The sequence below is a fragment of the Oryzias latipes genome, chromosome 2 (assembly GCF_053564925.1).
Source record: "Oryzias latipes strain Hd-rR chromosome 2, Olatipes_Hd-rR_3.1".
In the NCBI taxonomy this organism is placed as follows: Eukaryota; Metazoa; Chordata; class Actinopteri; order Beloniformes; family Adrianichthyidae; genus Oryzias; species Oryzias latipes.
In genome coordinates this window covers 3063600-3082764 of record NC_136238.1, presented here as the reverse complement: position 1 = coordinate 3082764, position 19165 = coordinate 3063600, and positions in this window count along the sequence as shown.

Below are 19165 nucleotides of genomic sequence, written 5' to 3'. Positions count from 1 at the left end.
ACAGCATTCCAGAAAATCTGTTGGATAAAACGTTAGTGAGGGTCACGCAACATGTAAGAAGAGTAAAATATAAAAAAGACCTGGAAGAAACAGACAGAGAGGAAATTCTGCTGGGAAAAGAGGAGCAGCCGATGTCTGAACCAACGGTGACAACTTTTATCCTAAATGGTTTGAAAAAAAAAAAAAAGAACGGTCCTATTTATAAGCCTGATGTTGTTGAGAAATTCTAAATTAGAATAGAAATATTTTGTAACGTTATTTTGTAAAGGGGTAGAGGATTAAGGTTTTGCACAGAGAGGTATGTGCAGCGGCAGGTTCCCACGTAGGTCTGCTGGTGGAGCGGGGGAGCGGACAGAGTTTGTGTGTATATGGAAAAAAACAAAAAAACAAAAACAAAGACAGACATGAAAGTCAATACTGGTTACGTACTAACAGACTCATTTTAGTGAAATGGCTTAGTTTGATTAAGGGTTATACCCAAGTGTTATGTGTTGGGTTTTGTATTTTGTGATTTTGTGTAAAAGTTTTGATTGTGTTAAAAGTTATGGACTGTATAATTCTTTGCTTTGTCTGTGTTTTAACAAAACACTTGGAGTTGGGTGTGTCAATTGTGTTTGTGTTTAGTAGGAGTTGTGTTGGTGACATGGCTAAAGATAGATATAGAGAAGTGGGGGCTCTGGGGACAGCTGGAGGTCAAGGTGATTGGGGAACCAGTGTATGCAAAAGCAAGTGAAACGCAGCAAGGAGGATCTGATGCGACTGACAGGACAGAGCAGTGAAGAAAGGCAACGTCTTCCCTCTGGGGGGGTCAGAACAAACAGGAAGATGAGATGCACTTAGGACAGGGAGGTGTGCCAAAGCAGGTTTGTCAGGGAACTGTTTATAGAACAGGATGGTGGACGTACAGCACACACATACACATACATTATAAATATAAAAATAATAATAATATTAAATATATTTTGGATGAACGGAAAGTTGCAGTATTAGGGGCTCCTAAATCTTTAATTATACAAGTGATGTCATTTCTGTAGATGGATGTTTTTTTTTTTTTAGTGAACTTTTTCTGGAATCACACTACAGTGATCCCTTGCTATAACACGGTTTACTTTTCACGGTTTCGCTACTTCACGGATTTGCATCGTGCATTGTGTTCTGCATTCTGATTGGCTAAAGTCACTCCGCTTCTTCTCTACCTGTGCATCAATAAAGTTGCAGTTTAATATGTACACGTCTGTAAAACAGCTTCCCAATTTTACAACACGTACGTGCAAATCATCTTGCAATTTCGAGTTTCTCTAAAACCCATAGAAAAAAGAGCGACAACAACTGCCTATCACTATGTTCTTCTCCCGAACAAACAGACCTGCACCACGGGCTTCAGAAGGAGAAAACACTGCAGAGCGGAGTCAGGATGCAGCGGTTCAGTCTGAAGAGCAGTAAATACACCTGAGTCACTAAATGTCCCACTGTACTTTGTATTTTATTCATAATCATTTTAAATTTTCTCCCGTTTAATCCAATACTCGGGTCGCGGTGGGCGGGGCTTATCTCCGCGATTTGAAGCCTTCTGTTCACATTGATGATTCAAATTATTATTTGACAGTACAGTACAGAAGTTATTTGTTGAAAAAAACGTTTCTAAAGTACTTTTATTTGTGAAACAAATGCTTAAGCCTGTAAAATGGTTTGTTCTTTCTTTTCAATGTATAATGGAGTATTTAATTCTATAATGATTGTAAAAAAAAATAGAGGTTTCTACTTCACGGATTTTGCCTATCACGTGTTCTTTTTGGAACAGAACCCCCGCGACAAACAAGGGTTTACTGTACTTAGAAATGCTGTTAGTTCACACCTATCTTGTCCAGACACACAAATAGTTATAATAATACTTAAGATAAATAAATAAATTAAAATAAAAAAGGGAAGAAGATTTTGAGGTTTGGACAGACAATGCTTACATTCATTCTGTCCACTGACGGGGCTTTTGAAAATTACAATCAGTTATACTGTTTGGACCCACATCCTAGAGATTCAGCCTCTCCTCACAGCTGCAGGTCTGCAGCCTTGAGTTTCCCAGGGAGATGCAGTCAGAGCGCTTTGTTTGGAATTTGCTGCAAATGGTGTAGAGAAGTGTCTGTGCATGCTGGTGTCATTCAATAAAAACAGAGGATCCGGTGTCTGCACAGTGTTAACTAAACAACCAATGTTTCTTTGGACTATGATTCGGTATGATAATATGATTCAAACTAACAAACTCAAACCAAGAATGCCAAACTATAACGAATGCACCTGAAAGTGAGAAACAATTGTGGATGAAACGTTTAATGTCAAAAGGAAGACAATAAATTGGAAGAAGTCAATAAACAGGTAATTGAGTTGCAGCTGGCAGAGGCTACGCAGAAAGCAAAAATGAATAAATACATGAATACAAAAAATAAAATGTAAAAAGATCAAAATAATATTAAATATATAAATAAAATGTCTTAGGCTTACAACGGAAGCTCAGTGGTCGCATTTGTCTGGTGCATTTCTGCCAGGTCCGGCCTGGTTTCATTTTACAACCTATAACTCATCTATGAACAGTCTTAGTGGTGACGGCTGTCAATCCGGCCCTCGCCCCGCAGGATTTTGGCGACAATGACGGGGAGAGGTGGGGTGAGAGGCGAAGGTTTCCGGGGCGGTACACTCAGGGAACTGATGGATGCTGGATTGTGCTATTACTGCGAGGAACCTGGCCATTGGACTAGAGGCTGTCCATACGAACTTTGGCAGCCTTGTGGATGCCATGGGTCCAGAGGTGGACCACCTAGGGGCAGAACCCCAAGAGGGCGTGGACACGGGCCTGTTCACCAAATGCCTGCAATACACTGGCATCCCAGGAGGCATGGAACCTCTGGAATCCTCAAGAATAATGAGACACGGACTCTGCCATACACCAAGTCCTTGAACACTAAGGTCAGCAAACAGACTGAACCACCACTTTGTGCACTCGCCAACAGTGCCAGTCGATTTTTGGATTGTCACCTGCTGGTGAAGCTGGGAGCAACCAGTCTGTAAAGCCCGGATGGGTTACAGGTCACTCTACCAGATGGGACTATACTCCATTGCCGAGCGGATAAACTCACTCATGAGGCCCAGTACCTTGATCGTCCAACAGAGGAGCCACTGGCAGACTTGTACTGGGGATTACTCGATCCAGAAACCAAAGCGCATGAAGGTATTCTGTCAGCTTTCCTGGTGTGGAAACCTTGGATCTCCAGCCTTGAGCCCTACGTCTCCCCGTCTGACCCCCTCTCGTGATTTTTAAAAAAGATAGAAATCTGAAAACCTGGTACCAAGGCCCAACAGGACAGTAATAGCAGATCGCTAGACTACATATTTATGTAGACTCTGAGGGGTGGGTAGTAGACGCTCTGCTCACACCCTCTCACGAGGCGTTGTTTCTGATATAGTACCCCATGTTTCCCATACATTGCATCCCAACCATGAGACTAAAAAATTAGGCGGAGTGTTAAAACGCGCCTCAGCCCAAACGTATTAGACTCTCACTCAGATGTCCCAAGTCTGGTATAATGGTTGAGGGGAGGACAAAGCCACCCTAGAACACGCTCAGGTACTTTGCTGTCATGGTCATGAGCGGACTGACCATCCCTTGGCCAAGGCCTTAATTGGCTGAAAGCCACCTCATCTGTGGGCTCAGAGCACCACAGATGATGGGTTGGTAAATTGCCCACCGATTTGAATGCTGTATATAACATTTTGAGCCCTTCAACCGTTTCTGATCCTAATCCATCAAAGCCCTGGCCAAAATGGACCACTCACACTCCTGGTTTACATGCATTGACCTCGACAATGCCCTTTTCGGTCTGCCTCTACACTCTGATAGTGGACATCTTCTCATTTACGTGTGAAACCCAGTAAATGTGTTACACGCGTTTCCAACAGGGGTTCGCACTCTCTCCAGGAATTTTCCATCAGGTATTAAAGGAGGTGCTCTCTGACTGTCCCCTGTCAGGCAACGTCACTCTCATCCAGTATGTGGATGAAAGTCTGATAACAGCTCAAACGGTGAATGCATGTTTAGACGCCACAGGCGTAATTCTTAGCCGTATAGCAGCCACAGGGTGTAAAGTTCGGAAAAATTGTAGGAGTGCCGCAGACAAGTAGATTTCTTAAAACATTATTTCCCAGTCCCACAGGTCAGCTGTGCGTCTCATCCTAAGCACATGAAGGTCGAAGATGTTGTCATTGTTAGGTCTGCCTGGCTGAAGCAGACATTACGTCCCCAATAACAAAGGATTGACCCATCCACTCCACGGCATGGTCAGACAGCAAAATAGGATGAACCTTAAAGTAGACCTGCACTGGGCTGCAGAGAATGAAACTACTTTTAGTAAACTAAAATAGACCCTGGCTGCGGCCTCTGAGCTGGCCACACCAGATTATATGTAGTAGTCCGTTCTTTCTTGGTGTTTCTGGAACAAAAGATCTAGCAAACGGTGTTCTGTTCCAGAGAAAAGGGGGAGGAAGAGTAATACTTATGTACCCAAGCGTTATGTTAGACAACATGGAAGAGGCGACATCACAAATGCACCAAACATACATTTGAAGGAACTAAACCACGCTAGCACATAGTCATGGGACACCCATTACAAATACTGACCACATATGGTGGAGTGGCTTACGTGAACTCTCAGGAATTGACACTCTCTGAACAACATTTTAGAAGCACCCAATATCACATTCACACACAAAGGATCACAGACCACATGACCACAGGAACACCACATGTGTGTGCTGAACCGGTGGAACAAACAGGAGAAGATCAGGTAGGATGTGCAGTCCACAGGGAGCAAATAGTTCTACAGATGGTTGTTGTTTCAGGCATGACAAGGATGCATTGAGATCAGCATATGCAGTAGTGGAAGATCAGAACGGTCAGCATGTGGTCAGAAAGGCAAAAAGACTAACAGATCCCCAATCAGCTCACAGAGCAGAAGATGTTGAGCAGGATTAGCTGAAGCAGAAGGAGCAGAGCTGTTCAGGAACAGAGTGGGAGCCAGAGCCATGCTTCAATATCATAATTGATATTACAGACATGGTGACCTCAATCAGAGGTTACAGTTTTTGTTGGTGTGCTTGGATGCATTTACTGGGTGGCCAGAGGCATGGCCCACCAAGAAGGGAGACAGAAAATCAGTAATAAAATGTCTATTCACGTTCAACGCCATGATTTTCCCATAAAAGACAGGTCTGACGATGGAATCCATTTCAGAAACCAGGACCTGCAGAAGGTTGGAGCCCTGTTAGGCCTGAAACATTCACGTGAAACGGTATAACACCCACAGTCACAAGGAAAGGTGGAGAGTATAAATCGAAACATTCAAACTAAATTGGGCAAGATCTGTGCACAGACCAAAGTAAATGGCGATGGCGCTCTACCATTTGCTCTGATGTCAATCAGATGCTCAGTTATTCAGAGAGTGAGTTTGACCCACATGAGTAGCAGACAGAACTTTTTACAGGGCCACAGTCATGGTTTCCATGCTCAGGAACCCCAAACAACAATGCCTCACCTAGGGCTGTGACGATAACCGCATCACCGCACTTTTTAGTTTTTTTGAAAGTTCTGCATATGGTGCGTGATTGGAACTATAATGAACACATTAAACACGTTCATCTTTGCTGATAATTTCCTTTTCTGCTAGTCCTGTGTTCAGACTTTCCTTCTTTCCTTCAGACTGTTCTCTCCTTCTCTCCCACCGCGCCTGTCACTGTCTGTGGTCGGCGTGCTCTCACTGCCTCTGCTGCACGTGACACGTGGCTCTCTTTACAGACACAGGCGCGCGCTGTCAGAAGCACACATCCTCATTCTACAACAGAAGTTTCCATCTCTTCCATCTTTACTGCGTTCTAATTATTCATTTCCATTGTATTCATTTCCATTACAAGCTGTGTGCGTTCTTAAGTGCGCGACACGGCTGCCTGCCAGAGGATTTTGTGTTGGGGGGGTTATTACTGTTCTCCTTCACTCCAGAACACCAAACATGAACGCGCGCTGTTAGATTTCCATGAATATCACTACATGTTTTGTTTGGGAACTATTTTATGCAGCGCAAAGTTATGTGTCTGCGAGGCCTCCTGCCCCCGTTCTTCATGGGTGTCAGGCTTCATGGCCAGCGGAAAGGTGACAAAGTGTCTGCAGTCTGTTTATTACTGGGCAATATATAATATTCTGAAAAGATGTCTGTACCAGAGAGCACAGGTGAAGCCTCACGTGCAGCTAGAGAGCGGTCCGCTGCAGAGGAATCAACACGCGCATCCTCCTAAACACAGCGCGGACCCACACAGTCACAGTCAATCCACAACACCTATATAGGCTATATAGTTAGTTCATTAGTTAGATAGGTAGTAATTAGTTGTTACTGTTATTTGTTAATAAAGAATACTCCATTGTATTTATTTGTGATGCGACCGCCGGGGGATTTTTTGTTGTTTTTTATTTTTCTTTGGGGGGGGGGGGGGGGGGGGCTGCGGTTAACCGCGACACCGCGCCCCCTGGTGCTTCATCACCGCGGTTATCAAAAATCCAACACTGTCATAGCTCTAGTCTCCCCCTGATTATTAAAATTCTCTCCATAGTTTTATATTAGTTTTCTCCAAACAGGCAGCGAAGAGAATAGAAGGAGTCCGCACTGAGACTGACGCAGGTCCTGACTGGGTGCTGATAAAGGTCATCAAATGGAGATGGTCGGGAGCACGTTGGACAAACCCTTCCATGTTGTGGAGAGAACGTTGCATGCAGTGAAGGTGACACCTGGTTTCATTGGAGCCAGTGTACGGCAGCAGATGAATCACAGTGACCTTTGACACGGGTCCAGCAGGACCTCCAGGCAGCAGCTGAACCACAGTGACCTTTGACACGAGTCCAGCAGGACCTCCAGGCAGCAGATCAACCACTGTGACCTTTGACACGAGTCCAGCAGGACCTCCAGGCAGCAGCTGATCCGGCGGTTTCCCAAGAAGGTTCAACTCACACAGGGGCAGAATAATCACTGGGTTGCTAGCCACAGCTGTCATTTCCTCCGAAAGTTCCCCACGTCAAGAATAGAGCTGGAGCGCCCCTAGTGGTGGGACTCAGGAGAGAGGAGCAGCTCAGGTGGTTGAGTTTCCCTCCCACCTCTTGCCACGAAATCAAGGTCAAATTCAGAAGAGGAAAGGATCCAGGTGGTATAATTTCCCTCCCACCTGAGGGTGGTTGAGTTTCCAGCCCACTCAATTGAACCTTGTGTTCGTAACCATGGATTCGAACTGACTGGTCCTCTTCTCTTAACAGGAAGTGTTTGGAGTGTTTTGATTACGTGTAACTGAATATGAGTGTTGTTTATCTTGTGATCTGTGTTAGTTTTGATTTTCTTTTGAGAACCTGGGGTCACGTTGACTTTGTGCTTGTGGTTTATGAGGGCTGTGCATACAGGCACAGCAAAGGGTAACACATCTACACAGTGAGACTGGCCCGTCAGAGACGTCAGCAGCTTTTCAGCTTCCTCTACCCCCAGGTTGTCCTGATATACGTCATCTTTCTTGTCCTCTTGATACAGGGCTCCAGACTGCGACCATTTGGTCGCATTTTGCGACTAAAATTTGAGACTGAATTTTACATCCAGTCGCACATGTGCTACCAGTAAATTTGCCTCCCCCACCCTCCGTATTTTTTTTTTTATACATTAAACGTGGAAGGGGCACGTCAATGATCGATGAAATGAGCAATAAAATCATCAATGAGACGCAAGCGCACACACACGCAGACAGACACACACACTCGCGCGAATACTCATGAGACTGGAGCACACGCGAGCGCACGCGAGCGTGTCATTGAGTGATGTCTGAGGCGGCCAATGCGTGTGAGAAGAATAGGGAAAGCCACTGCAAATGGCTAAAATATGTGGAGGGGCGGGGCCTAGAGATAATCGAGCTCACGTAAACATCTGTGGGAAGGAAACGGAGACAAATATCGTCACAAAAAAAAACAAAAAACAACACGATATGTGCGTCTGTGCTATGAGCAAGCGAACTATTGATTCGTTCTCCCGACCTGCAGCTAGTGTACCAGTGCCAGAGTGTACAGCAGGGGTCTCAAACTCGCGAAGCAAACCACTGTTCTCATCATGCACGGCTGTTACTACGGCAGCACACCGCTCCCGCGGGAGATGGTCAGCTAAGGAGAATAAATGTTCCACACCTACACGCGAGGGCTTGAACTTTAAACACGTGCGAGCAACAACACGATTTAGTCTTAGACACACTTAAAACACGTGCTGTGTGTATATATATCTATATCTATATCTATCTATATATATATATATATATAGATAGATATAGATATATATACACACAGCAAAGTGTAACCAAAGTTTCACCTACTTTATTGAATTAATTTTAATGAAAGTTATATAAATGTCTGGTAGCTACCTGTTATTTTTAAGCTGACTTAACAAAAAAAATGATTTATCTTAACTGAAGCAAATAATGAAGTTAGATCAAAGTAAAAAGTTTATCTTTAAACATCCATATGTGGTCTTATCAGCCTCTCACGGTGGAAAAAGTATTATCTGAGCTTCTTCATCAACTAAATCATCTTCAAATGGACACGCGATCCCCCAGGGCTTCAGCTATTTTGTAAACAACGTTTTGGTGACCCGGGCGTTTGCCCCGCCCATGGCAACTAAGACTCATGCAGGGGTTGACGTAGCCCAGAAATTTGCACTGGCCCACAGGGCCAGTAGTTTTTGAAACTTACTGGCCCTAGCTGAAAGTTACTGGCCCGACACCGCGCATAGCGGGACCCGCCGCTCCGCAGGTGCTTGCAACTTTAGGGGGGTCCGGGGGCATGCCCCCCCGGAAACTTTTAATATGGTACAATTTGGTGCATTCTGGTGACATCACTTATTTCTACACTTTTCAATGACTGAAAATAGACCATATCAAACTTAAATCTGCTCTAGTCTGTTTCAGATGTTTTGAAGAGAGCACTGCAGTGTAGTAGGTAACACTAGTTCAGAAGTTTTCATGGTGCTTCTAACGGCAAATATCGCAATAAATCATAAACCTTAAATGTGTTAAAACAATCTAATGGCAGCTTGAACCACTTAACGAATCAAATAAATCCCTTAATGCATTTGACCAATCGGATGGACGCCTTCACATTGTTGACCAATCAGATGGAGCCCTGTTATGTTAGATGTTTGTAACCTATGTCAACGTGGGTCATTTGGAGTATAATTTTTTAACTGGGAATGGTTATTTGGTTATTTTGCTGTTTGTTTATATACCGCAAATTATATCGTTATCGCAATTTTAATCTCTGATATCGCATATCGCGAGTTTTCTTCATATTGTGCAGGTCTAACTGAGATCATTCAGCTAACTAGAAATACTTACTGCTTACAGTGTTGTAAAGACAAACAAAATTAAGTAGTTTAACATTCTACTGCATTTGAGTCTGAGATTCAGGTATTTGGAGTTGCCTTTAATTCTTTGACATTCAGCTTAAAGCTTAATGCATACAGTTTTATCTTCAATGCATTCATTAAATATCTTGCTGTCCATACTACTAATTATACCTATTACTCCATCTAACATATTCCTTTCTATTCCTGCCATGTCTTCCACATCTCTGACATGCTTCAGTCTCTCTTCAGTGACGGTGTCGGATTTATAATCAAATGTAATAATAACCCACTGGCTTGTGCCTTCGTTCTTGCTGTTTAACATTGTTTTGTATTGAATTGTTACATTCAATAAAGTTTGAAAAAAAAAAGTAGTGAGCGCGTGCCGCGTGGTGCTCGGCAGTGAAAGCCGCGCGCGCGCAGGAGGGAGAGAAGGAGAAGTGATCAAAGGTTTCCCATAGAAACCCTTGAAGTCTGAACACAGGACTAGCAGAAAAACTAAATTATGAAGACGAGGTAAATCTACACGTTTTCGCAAAATTTACTTTATTGAAAAAGGTGAAGAATGTATAAACCGTTAGATATTTTAGTGGCCCGAGCGGACAAGTGAAAAGTAAAGTCTTGTGGTCCGCACTGCTCGAAAAACAGGACCGGGCCAGCGGACAAATGGCTATGTCGACCCCTGTCATGGGAAGTGTTGATTCCCACACCATGAGTTAGGGAGCTGTGAACAGAAGTGGGGCTCATGTTGTTGCAGATATAGAGTATGGTCAAATTACATGATTAGTCCTTGCACGCACATGTGTGGGCAAAATGAGACTGCTAACCCATATCTCAATGGTCAGGAAAAGATTTGGGACACATGTGGTGCTGTGAAAATACAGGGAGGTACACAACTGAACTGAAAGTCTAAATCAAAGGTTCTCATAAAGCTAAATTTTAAGTTACTTCAACCTTTGGTTAAGTTACCAATAATTGGAATTTACAGTTGCTATAACTTAAAAAATTGAGTCTTTACAACTTAGCCTGAGTTGGGAAAGGTTAAGATTCAGAGTTAGATTACGTGACATTTTAGGTCACTGTAACTTACATCTGAGTTGGTCAAAATTACAATTCAAAGTTAATCCAACTTGAACTTTTAAATTCATACAATTTACAACTGAGTTAGAAGAACTTAGATAAATGAGTTTGCAAACTCCAACACAAAACTTAAAATGTTGAGTTTAGGTCCTTAACTCAAAATTTTGCCAAAGTTTGTTGCCTTAAAATTTTAAGTTCTATGAACCTTTCTTTTTTTGCAGTCTGGATTCTGAGCAGATTAAATGTTTTTAGGATTTAGATGTTTTCAGGATTTAGATTTTTTCAGGATTTAGATGATTCCAGGATTTAGATGATTTCAGGATTTAGATGTTTTTAGGATTTAGATGTTTTCAGGATTTAGATGTTTCAGGATTTAGATGTTTTCAAGATTTAGATGTTTTCAGGATTTAGATGTTTTTAGTATTTAGATGTTTTTAGGATTTAGATGTTTTTAGGATTTAGATGTTTTCAGGATTTAGATGTTTTAGGATTTAGATATTTCCAGGATTTAGATGTTTTTAGGATTTACATGATTTTATGATTTAGATGATTTTATGATTTAGATGTTTTCAGGATTTAGATGTTTCAGGATTTAGATGATTCCAGGATTTAGATGATTTCAGGATTTAGATGTTTCAGGATTTAGATGTTTCAGGATTTAGATGATTTCAGGATTTAGATATTTCCAGGATTTAGATGTTGTTAGGATTTACATGATTTTATGATTTAGATGATTTTATGATTTAGATGTTTTCAGGATTTAGATGTTTCAGGATTTAGATGATTCCAGGATTTAGATGATTTTAGGATTTAGATGTTTTCAGGATTTAGATGTTTTCAGGATTTGGATGTTTTCAGGATTTAGATGTTTTCAGGATTTAGATGATTTTAGGATTTAGATGATTTTATAATTTAGATGTTTTCAGGATTTAGGTGTTTTCAGGATTTAGATGATTTTAGGATTTAGATGATTTCAGGATTTAGATGTTTCAGGATTTAGATGTTTCAGGATTTAGATGATTTCAGGATTTAGATGATTCCAGGATTTAGATGTTTTTAGGATTTAGATGATTTTAGGATTTAGATGTTTCCAGGATTTAGATGTTTTTAGGATTTAGATGTTTCCAGGATTTAGATGTTTTCAGGATTTAGATGATTTTAGGATTTAGATGATTTTATAATTTAGATGTTTTCAGGATTTAGGTGTTTTCAGGATTTAGATGATTTCAGGATTTAGATGTTTTCAGGATTTAGATGATTCCAGGATTTAGATGATTTCAGGATTTAGATGTTTTTAGGATTTAGATGTTTTCAGGATTTAGATGTTTCAGGATTTAGATGTTTTCAAGATTTAGATGTTTTCAGGATTTAGATGTTTTTAGGATTTAGATGTTTTTAGGATTTAGATGTTTTTAGGATTTAGATGTTTTCAGGATTTAGATGTTTTAGGATTTAGATATTTCCAGGATTTAGATGTTTTTAGGATTTACATGATTTTATGATTTAGATGATTTTATGATTTAGATGTTTTCAGGATTTAGATGTTTCAGGATTTAGATGATTCCAGGATTTAGATGATTTCAGGATTTAGATGTTTTTAGGATTTAGATGTTTTCAGGATTTAGATGTTTCAGGATTTAGATGTTTTCAAGATTTAGATGTTTTCAGGATTTAGATGTTTTTAGTATTTAGATGTTTTTAGGATTTAGATGTTTTTAGGATTTAGATGTTTTCAGGATTTAGATGTTTTAGGATTTAGATATTTCCAGGATTTAGATGTTTTTAGGATTTACATGATTTTATGATTTAGATGATTTTATGATTTAGATGTTTTCAGGATTTAGATGTTTCAGGATTTAGATGATTCCAGGATTTAGATGATTTCAGGATTTAGATGTTTCAGGATTTAGATGTTTCAGGATTTAGATGATTTCAGGATTTAGATATTTCCAGGATTTAGATGTTGTTAGGATTTACATGATTTTATGATTTAGATGATTTTATGATTTAGATGTTTTCAGGATTTAGATGTTTCAGGATTTAGATGATTCCAGGATTTAGATGATTTTAGGATTTAGATGTTTTCAGGATTTAGATGTTTTCAGGATTTGGATGTTTTCAGGATTTAGATGTTTTCAGGATTTAGATGATTTTAGGATTTAGATGATTTTATGATTTAGATGTTTTCAGGATTTAGGTGTTTTCAGGATTTAGATGATTTTAGGATTTAGATGATTTCAGGATTTAGATGTTTCAGGATTTAGATGTTTCAGGATTTAGATGATTTCAGGATTTAGATGATTCCAGGATTTAGATGTTTTTAGGATTTAGATGATTTTAGGATTTAGATGTTTCCAGGATTTAGATGTTTTTAGGATTTAGATGTTTCCAGGATTTAGATGTTTTCAGGATTTAGATGATTTTAGGATTTAGATGATTTTATAATTTAGATGTTTTCAGGATTTAGGTGTTTTCAGGATTTAGATGATTTCAGGATTTAGATGTTTTCAGGATTTAGATGATTCCAGGATTTAGATGATTTCAGGATTTAGATGTTTTTAGGATTTAGATGTTTTCAGGATTTAGATGTTTCAGGATTTAGATGTTTTCAAGATTTAGATGTTTTCAGGATTTAGATGTTTTTAGGATTTAGATGTTTTTAGGATTTAGATGTTTTTAGGATTTAGATGTTTTCAGGATTTAGATGTTTTAGGATTTAGATATTTCCAGGATTTAGATGTTTTTAGGATTTACATGATTTTATGATTTAGATGATTTTATGATTTAGATGTTTTCAGGATTTAGATGTTTCAGGATTTAGATGATTCCAGGATTTAGATGATTTCAGGATTTAGATGTTTCAGGATTTAGATGTTTCAGGATTTAGATGATTTCAGGATTTAGATATTTCCAGGATTTAGATGTTGTTAGGATTTACATGATTTTATGATTTAGATGATTTTATGATTTAGATGTTTTCAGGATTTAGATGTTTCAGGATTTAGATGATTCCAGGATTTAGATGATTTTAGGATTTAGATGTTTTCAGGATTTAGATGTTTCAGGATTTAGATGTTTTCAGGATTTGGATGTTTTCAGGATTTAGATGTTTTCAGGATTTAGATGTTTTCAGGATTTAGATGATTTTAGGATTTAGATGATTTTATGATTTAGATGTTTTCAGGATTTAGATGTTTCAGGATTTAGATGATTCATGGATTTAGATGATTTTAGGATTTAGATGTTTTCAGGATTTAGATGTTTCAGGATTTAGATGTTTTCAGGATTTGGATGTTTTCAGGATTTAGATGTTTTCAGGATTTAGGTGTTTTCAGGATTTAGATGATTTTAGGATTTAGATGATTTCAGGATTTAGATGTTTCAGGATTTAGATGTTTCAGGATTTAGATGATTTCAGGATTTAGATGATTCCAGGATTTAGATGTTTTTAGGATTTAGATGATTTTAGGATTTAGATGTTTCCAGGATTTAGATGTTTCCAGGATTTAGATGATGGTTCTCCTCTGCTAAAGCTCAGAACTGAGCAGATTGAATCTGAATGTGAACAAGTCAGAACAGCCGTTGGAGGCAGAGATTTGATCCCAAAGAAAAGCTCAAAGTGAAAGAATGTGGATCTTCCAGATCTGTCAGAGCTTCCAGGAAAAACTCTGACAGATTCCAACAGAGAGAAAGATGTGAGGAGCAGAAAAACACTTTAGTTTGACACTTTGATGACTGCAGGAAGTTTAGAAAAAGTCCAGAAAAAGAGTCACGCTGATCTCTCGTGAAAAGCAGAACCATCTCTGGAGCTTTTAGCTCTGACTGGACCAAAAAACATGGAGATTTTCAAGACTTTAGTCCAACAAAGAACAGTGACATCTGCTGGAGAAATGTAACGTCACAGTTCTGATGATTCCATGATTTGAACCATTTTGCTGGTTTGGATTTCTTCAGGAAATGGAAATCTTCCCGACAACAAGCCGGGTTTTGTTGAGGAGTAAAAAAAAATGTTAAAAACATGTGGAGGAAACGGTTCTTTGTCACAAATCCATCACTTCTCTCACTTCTGTTGACCCAACTTTTAAAAATGTATTTGAAAGTCAAATAAATACTGAATGAATTATTATCATTGTTAATAACTAACAGCTAACTTTGATTTTTTTGCATGTTATTATTAGAGTTATTATTGGGATCCGCTGGGCGTTAAGCGCCGGCTGCGCGCTCCCGCGTCAGCTGCGCGCTCCCGCCTCAGCTGCCAGTAGTAACTTCCATCAGTTCCTTGAATGTCACATTCTAAATACAATATTCTTATCTCCCTTTAACTTCACCTTTGAACATTTATGAAAACTCCGTAATCTCTATCACTCTATAAAATAGTTTCTTTGTAACATTTAATCATATTTACAGGATGATCAAAACTTAAATAAAAAATGTAAGTTTTCTATCAGTTAAACTTAGATCCATAAATCTAAATATTCACTATATCTCCTACAATCAAGCATTAATCAGAAATCTGCATTTAACATGCGTTATAAACCAGAACAACATATTGTATGAAGTTTGTTTCATTAAATATATAATAAATTAAGTTCAGAGCAGAGTCTGACCCCCCCCCCCCCCCCCCCCGCACTTTAAAGCTGTCAGCTGTTAGACAATGATAATAACAATAATGATCTACTCTTTAACCACCATCTCTCTACCACACTTCATATTTCCTCTTGACAAAGATCATCTCAAAACAACATTTCTGATTATAATCTGTAATTATCATTTATTCAGATGCTCTTTTACTGACCTGTGGTGAGAACAGAAGAGACAAACACTTTGAGCTGCCGTTAGCTTCAACACAGGAAACTTTATTCTTCTTCCTGACAGCCCAACTACTCTATACCAGCGCGATGATCGCCCTCTAGCGGCCGGTCGTGAAATAGCACAATGTTAACTGAGCTTAACGAAATTTACCAGGGTTAAGAAAATATATACAACAACATAAAGACTATGACAAAATAAAATAGGGGGTGTTTTCTTTTTCTTCTGACCCACTACACATGTATGATAATTAGTATGATGATAAATTTAAAAAAATTAACAGTCCAATGCTGCTTAAAGGCTTCAACTTAGTTGACTTTTTCTTTTTGTAGGGAGAAGAGGCCGACCAGCCATTGATGTTACCAGAGAAGACATTGAATTTCTGCTGAAATTAATAAAGTTTGGCTTCAATTACAAAAAGGGTTTATTCAGACATACCTTTGGTTTGTCTGAAGATTAATAACCCCTCTTGTTAAAATAAAATATGTCCAACACAAGAGGCCCTCAGCTCTCATCTGTCTGCCCAGCTGTTGGACAGGACAAGTTAAAAAAGAAAAAAAAAAAAAAAGAATTTCTGCTGAAGCAAGGCCATCCAATCTCCCAAAGTGCTGAAATCCTGGGATGCTCCTCATCATTTTGGTACCAGAAGTCAAAGTTGTTGGCTTTACCTGTTAGAAGTCTGCTGTCTGCAATAGATGATGGGGAACTAGAACAACATGTGAGGCAACTTCTAGTTCAAGGACTTGAACACAGAGGATTCAGAACCGGACGATCCGTTCACCATCAGAGCATTGAAGGCCTTTGGCGTGATGTATTTCTGCATGTGTTGCAGCACTTTGACCTCATGTTCTACTCCTTAGAGGATTCAGAGCTTCTAAACCCAGATGATGATGTCCACAGACTTTCACTGCAGATTGTTTCTCTTCCTGAAATTCCACAAAGACTGGAGCAGTTTAGACAGGCCTGGAACCTCCAGAAAATAATGGCACACCATCTGAACTCTGGACAGAGGGACGCTCCAAAACATTGCAACAGACAGCACAGCTGTCAACAATGTGTTTGGGGAAAATCCCTCCAGCCACCAAAACATTGATGCCATCCTAGAGCAGGATGGAATTCAAAGACTGCCTCCACTGGAGGAGGAAGAGTTCCAGCTGTTCATGGAGATCCACCTACACTCATCCTCACTCAGCAACAATTTCTGACAGCAGGAGGAGGAGGAGGAAGAGGAGGCTGAGGAGGAGGAGGAAGAGGAGGCTGAGGAGGAGGAGGAAGAGGAGGAGGAGGAGGAAGAGGAGGACGAGGAGGAAGAGGAGGAGGAGGAAGAGGAGGAGGAAGAGGAGGAGGAGAAAGCGGAAGAGGAGGAGGAGGAAGAGGAGGAGGAGGAGGAAGAGGAAGAGGAGGAGAAGGAAGAGGAGGAGGAGGAAGAGGAAGAGGAGGACGAAGAGGAGGAAGAGGAGGAGGAAGAGGAGGAGGTGGAGGAGGAGGAAGAGGAGGAGGAAGAGGAGGAAGAGGAGGAGGAGGAGGAAGAGGAGGAGGAAGAGGAAGAGGAGGAAGAGGAAGGGGAGGAGGAGGAAGAGTTCCAGCTGTTCATGGAGAGCCACCTCCACTCATCCTCACTCAGCAACAATTTCTGACAGCAGGAGGAGGAGGAGGAGGAGGAAGAGGAGGAGGAGGAGGAGGAGGAGGAGGGGAAGAGGAGGAGGAGGAGGAAGAGGAGGAGGGGGAGGAGGAGGAAGAGGAGGAGGAGGAGAAGGAAGAGGAGGAACAGGAGGAGGAGGAAGAGGAGAAGGAGGAGGAAGAGGAGGAGGAGGAGGAGGAGGAGAAGGAAGAGGAGGCGGAGGAGGAGGAAGAGGAAGAGGAAGAAGAGGAGGAAGAGGAAGCGGAGGAGGAAGAGGAGGAGGAAGAGGAGTTCCATCACATCCTCCACTCTGTTTCTGTCATTTAGCTGATGGATGGATGGATTTCTACATTTTGCTATTTTTTTGGTCAAAGTTTTTTCTCATTTTCACTGTATTATTTCTGATTTCTGTTGTGTTTTTTTCTGAACTTGCTATCAAATTCAAAGTTGGAAGTGTGATCCAATGAAAACTTCATAAAGACACTTTTTTGTTGTATTTGGAACAATCTCACAAATCTGAACCAAAATAGCTACAAATGAGGCTTTTCACAGCAAATATGAGGTTAGATTCCAAACAGATGAAATCATTCTAGGTCCTGATTAATAAATGGATGGCATGACAGCACTAGTATCAATATGTGGTTTGAATTAGCAGCAGCGTCTCCAACAGTCTGCATGAAATGAGTTTCTTTTTAGATTGGGAAATTCAGTGGCAGCTTATGGAAAACCATTGCTAAATCAGTGTTCAAACCCTAGTAAAGGCTTTTTGGATGAACATTGGAGACACTGATGGGATTTGAACCAGACAACACTTTGTATTGATGCACAAATACAGCAACGTGTTTCCATGGTGATGAGTCACCACCAATTGAAAAGAAAAAAAACAACATAGAGACGGTAAAAACAGAAGACATTTGGGAAAAAAATGCATCCAGACAATAAAAGGCAGCAATTTCTCTCCTGCCTTTGGTCTGAATGAATTGTTAAATTCCACTGTTGGTTTTTAGAGAACACTTGACATCAGATGGTTCCAAAAACTGAGTGGAACCTGGTGAACGCGTCCTGAGCCGACTCGTCTACATCCTGGATCTCCAGAGGGGAACTGGTTTGGGACTGTATGAGAAGGAGGGTCAAAGGTCACTTTAGTCTGTTCCATTTAGTTTAGCCATTACCTATTGAATTGGATGACTTCATGTTCTTTAGGATTTTGTGTTTATTCTACAATTACCGGTAGAATTGAGACGACTATTGTTGGAATATTGGACTACATCAATCAAAGTGAATAGAATTGAAAGAAGGGGGGTTCATTGACTCTATTGAGCCTTTGATCTGATTGAACAGGAGTTTCTATTTGGTACATTAGAGTTTCTGGGATTTGGTAAACATTTAATAATAGAATGAATTCAGTTTCTGTTTTGGTTTTTGTTCCCAATAGTACCGTCCTTCCACAAAGAACGTCCCTAAGATTCCCAGTTAAGAAAGGAATAAAGTAGGTTTGTTTCAAAAATGTCATTTAGAAAATCTAAAAGAATTCAATGAAAGCGACTTGCTGATGTCACAGTCTTTAATGAAAACGGTAACCAACTTCCTCAAATGTATCAAACAACAGTTGTTTTCATTGAAAGCCTTGGGTCTAAAATGAAAGCTGTGAAGACAACAGTTCAACATTTGGAGAAACATCAACCAAAGGACATGGATCAGTTCACTGATCTCAGGATCTGGAAAAAGTCTCAAGTCAATGGAAACTTAACCCTAGCTGGTTCAATGTTTCTGACAGAAAAGGATTTCTCCTTTGACCCAAAGGCAGAAGAGACACAGCCAGTAGAAGCATCTACCAAGCAAGAAGAATCATTCAACAAACATGAGATTTTGGTTTATTCATCTTCATATTCAGCACATTTTTCATCCAGAAAAACAGATTTTTAATGTTTTTTTTCCCTTTTACAACAAATGGTATAGATTTTTGTAATGTAGTAAAAAACACCTTTTTTAAACGGGTTTCCCTTTGTGATGTCACATTTTCAAGACATTTTTGTTTCTTTCTCTATGAACTCTCATCAAGCGGCTGTTGATCAAAGTTCTTTGTGTTTGGAAGCCTGTCAATCAAAAGCATTCCAGAGAAAAAACCCGCTCAGCCATCACTTACCTGCTTGAAAACATCAATATTCAGGATTTACACCATTTCAAACCAGGAATTAAATCA